The sequence below is a fragment of the Otolemur garnettii genome, unplaced genomic scaffold (genome assembly GCF_000181295.1).
Source record: "Otolemur garnettii isolate 467f Iridium unplaced genomic scaffold, OtoGar3 scaffold00185, whole genome shotgun sequence".
Taxonomy (NCBI): domain Eukaryota; kingdom Metazoa; phylum Chordata; class Mammalia; order Primates; family Galagidae; genus Otolemur; species Otolemur garnettii.
Window position 1 is genome coordinate 1023191 of NW_003852580.1, and position 5497 is coordinate 1028687.

The following is a 5497-nucleotide window of genomic DNA, read 5'->3' on the forward strand; positions in this document are numbered from 1 at the left end:
CCCCATAGCCAGGTCCAACAGGCCCACCGCACCCTGTCATGTCACTAAGTTCCCTGCGTTACAGTGCCCAGCATCTGACCTCACTGGGCAGAAAGCAGCCTGCTCTGCTCACCATTTGAGCCCCGCGCTTGGCTTCCTGGGGCTGAGACTTGGCCTACATCTGACCAGCAGGAGCGGCTCTCTCCATTGCAAAACTCTGCTTCCCAGTGAAGAAATTAGGGCCGAAACTGCTTACCCCAGCCAGTATCTATCTGCCATCCACAGCGGCCATCATGGGGCAGTGAGAATGTGAGGCTCCCCACGGGGAGCAGGACATGTGTGGGAAGCCACAGGGAACTAAGAGGAGGGAGCTGTGCACACCCCTCCCCACAGCGGGGCGGTCCTCAGAGTCCCTCCGGATCCCAGACCCCAGGCAGAGAACACCCAGTTAGATGCCCTCAAAGACCCCAGCCCCCCTCCAACAGCCATGACCTTTCATCCTGCTGACCAGAGGAAGACCACCAGGGAAGCGGAGGTCAGCCAGCCAGGGCCCCATCACAGAGGGGTGATGGCATTTCCAGGAGGGAGCTTCTGGGGGGTCTCTGGGAGGGAGGGCATGGCCAGGAGGGGCTGGGGCCCTGGAGAGGGGAGGGCGGGTGAGGGCAGGGGCCATGGCTGGGTCGGGTCACAGGAAGGGGCTGCAATACAGCCCAGGAGGGGGACAGGAGGACAGAGAGACAGGGTGAGAGGGAGAGGGAAAGATGAAGAGAGAGAGAGAGCAGCAGACAGAGCCAGCCAAAGGAAAGGGGACAGACGTGGGGACAGAGTCAGGGACAGAGAGAGAGGGGAGGGGGAGCGGGATGTGAGCCCCAGTCTGAGGAGGAGCCGCACACCTCAGAGAAGCCTCCAGAACGGATGAAGATCCAAGTAGCACAGAGGCCAAGTTCGGAGCAAGCGCTCCACAGAGCCCTGAAAACGAGGGACCAAACTGCACCCAGGGCCCCTGTCCTGCCCTCCTCTGTCCCTCTCCCTCCCTCTCATCTCTCCTCTCTCTCTCTCCCTCACTCTCTCTCCCCTCCCACCTTGCTCTCCTCACTGGAGTCTCAGGAGAGGGCTAAGGGCAGGAGCACCCAGGCAGGTCTGATGGTGACCCTCCTCTTCCTGCCCTTCCTGCCCCTCCTGCCCCTGCTGGGGTTCCCGGCCTCACAGCACAGCCCTAATTATGGTTTAGTATGTCATGCCATTTTGATTCATATTTCCTGTCTGGAAAACAGACTGGAGTGTTGGGCCCTGGGCCAGGACAGAGGCCAGGAGGGCAGGGGCAGGGACCTGCCCGGTCACTGACCAGAGCCCATTGCAGGAAACAGGAACTTTCCAAGGAGGACAAGCACCGCCCCCCAGGCCACCTCTGCACACCCTCAAATGCTCACTGGGAGGGTGCATTGCTGACCCACCGGCTTGGAGCTGAACGGAGCTGAGTTCAAATTCTGCCCTCCCACCCCTCCTAACCCTGTGGCCCCAGCAAGCCCCTCACCCTCCTAGTCCAGCCTCTCTGGTCTCCCTGTGAAATGGAACGTGTAGCATGGACAGGTGACCTGCACACAATGCTATTAAACCAGACTGAGGGCTTCTCACTCTTGTTCCAGGATCCTTTCAGAGCAGGGGTGGCCCCAGAGGGCAGGAGCCCCCTCTCTGCTGGAAGCACAGCAGGGGGCAACACAGATGGGCATGTGCACATTTATAAGCATGTGTGTCTGTACATGTGCACCGTGTGTGCACAAATAAGCAGACGTGTGCATGCACATATGTGTACACAGCTAGGCACACATGGTCCATAGATACAAACACACATGCACGCATACAGCTTAGACACACACAAGTGCCCATACACACCTACGTTAATAAATGCATGTGTACATACACACACGTGTGTATTCATATATGTCATCATAGACAAATATACGTGTTATATCGTTTATATAAAATGTTTGCAAAAGGCAAATTTGTAGAGGATCACTTAGGGCTAGGAGTTTGAGACCAGCCTGGACAACACAGTGAGACCCCATCTCTACAAAAATAAGAAAAATTAGCCTGTCATGGTGGCATGAGCCTGCTGTAGTTGCAGCTATTCGGGAAGCTGAGGCAGGAAGATCAATGGAGCCCAGGAGTTGGGGGTTGCTGTGAGCTGTGATGATGCCACAGCACTCTACCCAGAGTGACAGAGTGAGACTCTGTCTCAAAAAAGAAAACAATTGTAAAGAGAGAGGTGGCTTCCAGGGGCTGAAGGACTGACTGCAAATGGGCAGGAGGATCTTATTGGGGGGTGAAAAGGCTCTAAGGTGCATTTAGGGTGATGGCTGCCCCACGTGGTGAAGTCACTAGGAACCCTTGAGCTGTGTGCCTGAGCTGAGTGAGTCCGTGATGTGTCAGATGCACCACAGTGACGCTGTTTCCTGCCCACGTGGCCTGCACCTGCTGCGTGGTCTCTGGGACAGTGCCGAGAACTGGAGAGATGCCTCTGCCCGTGGAGGGGGAGGGGAGGAAGGACGGGACATGGACGCGAGCAAAGGCTCCCAGTAGTTCCTCTCAGCTGGCTCAGAACTACAGGAAAGGCTGGCCAGTCAAATGTGCAAATTTAATGGTATGCAGAATCGGTTAGATAAACAACAGTGCACAAAATAACATTCATTAGGGGGTCACACTCTAAGCCTGACTGTCCCCAGACTCTGGAGCAGAATGGTCTGCAGGGCTAGCCCAGGACTGCCACCCAGGCCCGCTGGCCCCAGTCCCAAGTCCTTCTAATATACGGCACTGTGTGACCGGAGGTGATGAGCAGAGGGAGCTGACAGCGTTTCATCTCCTTTGCCCTGGGCGGTCACAGTCACTGCTGCCTGCACTGTGACCACCAAGAGCCTCTGGGCTGTAGCCAAAGAGCCCAGCTAGGAGGGCTGGACATATCTCCACCCACTGAACTCTCATCATTGTTATCCCCATTTTAAAGAAGGAGAGACTGAGGCTCAAAGAGGCCAGGCAATTTCTAAGCGGCTCCCAAGCAATGGGGCAGAGACCCAAACCAGAACCTGGCAGTTGCCTCCTATGTCCATCTTCAGCTGCCTCTGAAGGAAGCCCTGCTCTCTGGGCCTGCAGAGGTCAAAGGCACCGGGCCACCTCCACTCTAGTCCCCAGCATGGGAGCCACCAGCAGGTCCTCGGCTCACCTGTCCCTCTGGAAGACCCTCCAGGGGAAGCACTTCTGTCCCAGGCTGATCTGTGCCCTCCAGTCTGAACAGAACCCCCTGCCCCATCCCCACAACAGTAAGAGCCCCAGCCCCTTCCATCAGCCCTGCCGGCTCCCAGCTTCATAGCCTCATGTGTCCGCCTCCTTGGCTAGTCTCGAGGAAACACACTGGGCATGTTTCAAACACAAGCTTTACAGTCCAAGGGATGCTGAATGAGCTGAATCACTGTACTTGTTAGTGACATACGTAATGAGCTGACCAAGTGCAAAAGGCTCGCAGTGGTTTATCCCTGAGGCTCCCCATGGAGGCCCGACTGGGAAATGCCACCCACACACCACTGCCTACATCCATGCGTCTGTCTGTCCATCTGCCACTCATTCAGTGAGCCTGCAGAACTACAGGGACAGACTCCCACGTAAATACAGTGATGATAATGTGGTGTGTAACTGTGAAACCCGTCTGAACAAGCCCCAGATGAGGGAACCAGCAGAGTACAACAAACGGATGAACTTGGAGTTGGGCAGACACGGGTTTAAACCTCATTGTATGCCTCCCATACAATCTTGAACGAGCTGCCTGGTCCCACCAGGCTCCCATTAATAGGTCAGTAAAAAATACCCCACAAGGAGGTTCCTGTTGACGGAGCCAGTGCTGCACAGAGAGGTTGGCACAGTCCCTGGAGCACAGTAAGCAAGTGACCCATGGCAGCTATTGTTGTAAAATAGGGATGTTCGTGCTCAGGAAAGAATGAAAGCAAATAAACCAAAATGTTAACAAAATTTAGCCCTCGCTGTTGGAATCACACGTCATGGATATTTTCTTAGAGATAATGTTCTGAATTGCCTACATTTTCTACTGTAAGCACGTAATTCTTTTGGAATTGAAAGAAGTGAGTTTTTAAATGAACATTCATTGCATCTGACAATTCTTTCCTTTGCTGCCTGGGCCACAAAGCATGCAGCAAAGGGCCACGTGGGTCAACAGGCCACTCCTCAGGCCTGCAGGAACACCAACACGTGAGGTGGCCAACACCCAGTGTGAAAACTCCTTCTCTCCACGACTCCTCAAACCCTGCCCTAGTAAGCCGTGTGGGGTCTGAAGGGCAGGGTTTGAAAGCCAAGCCCAAAAACCCACCTAGAGAGAAAGCCGGCTTTGGTTGGCACCTGGAGGGCCCACCTGGGAGGGACGGTGGCCCTGAGGCCAAGCCCAGTCCAATGCAGGTCAGTGAGGACAGCTGTGTGCAGCCGACCTAAGGACCACAGCAGACCTGCAGTGGTGACCAGCCCAAGAGGCACGGGCACCCCCACCTCTCACCCCGAGCCCCTCATGAGCTCTGTAAATGCCTCATGTGACCTCCCAGGATGGCCCAGGCCACAGATGCTGCCTCAGTGACAAAAACAGCAGATGGCTAGCAAGCTTTGTTTCTATGTGTGTTTTATAAGCCTTGAGTTCTCTCCTTCTAAGTTGGTGCAAAGATCCTTATTTAAACTATAAATTGAATTAAAAACTCACATTTAATATTTAGTTATGGTGCGGTTAACGGTTTTATGGGCCAGGCTGCAGCCTTCCTATTGCTCACAATGCTGTCCTTTAGCTTTGCCAAAACCAGGCTGCTCGAATGACGAGGTGGATGCCAAGTTATTAACAATTATTACCTTTTACAGTCATTTTTGGCCCTGGCATGCTTTTTTGGTGGTCTCATAATTTCAAAACAGGGACCTTTGAAATCTTACCCTGAGACCAAACAGGGCTGCGGACAGCACTTCCTCCCGGGCCGAGCCACTGGTTCCCATTGTGAGACGTTTTCCCGCCCACATGCAGGAGGCCAGGCTGCCCTTCCTGGAGGAGAGGGCTCTCCTGGAGCAGGGTGACCACATGACGAGCTCAAGGGACACACACCCACAGAGGAACTGGTGGCCTTCCCAAGGTTGCCCACGCCAAATCTGAGGGCACACTGAGGCCCCACAGAAAACTTCTAGGCCATTATACCTCATATGTGCCTAGGTAGGATCCAAGCATGTGTGTGCACAGTTGTGTATGTGTCTGCACGCATGTGTGCATGTGTGTACACGCAGAGACAGGACAAGGAGAACCCATCCTACATGGTTACCTCCCAGTTCTCAAAACAAGTGTCGGAAAACGCATCTTCCTCAGTGGATTCTGCTTGCTTGAAATATCTGTAAATACGCAGATTTAGCTGTATTATATATGTGCAAGACACACATATAATTTTAACATAGTATACATGTATGTATTTATAATATACTATGTCTCTTGGGG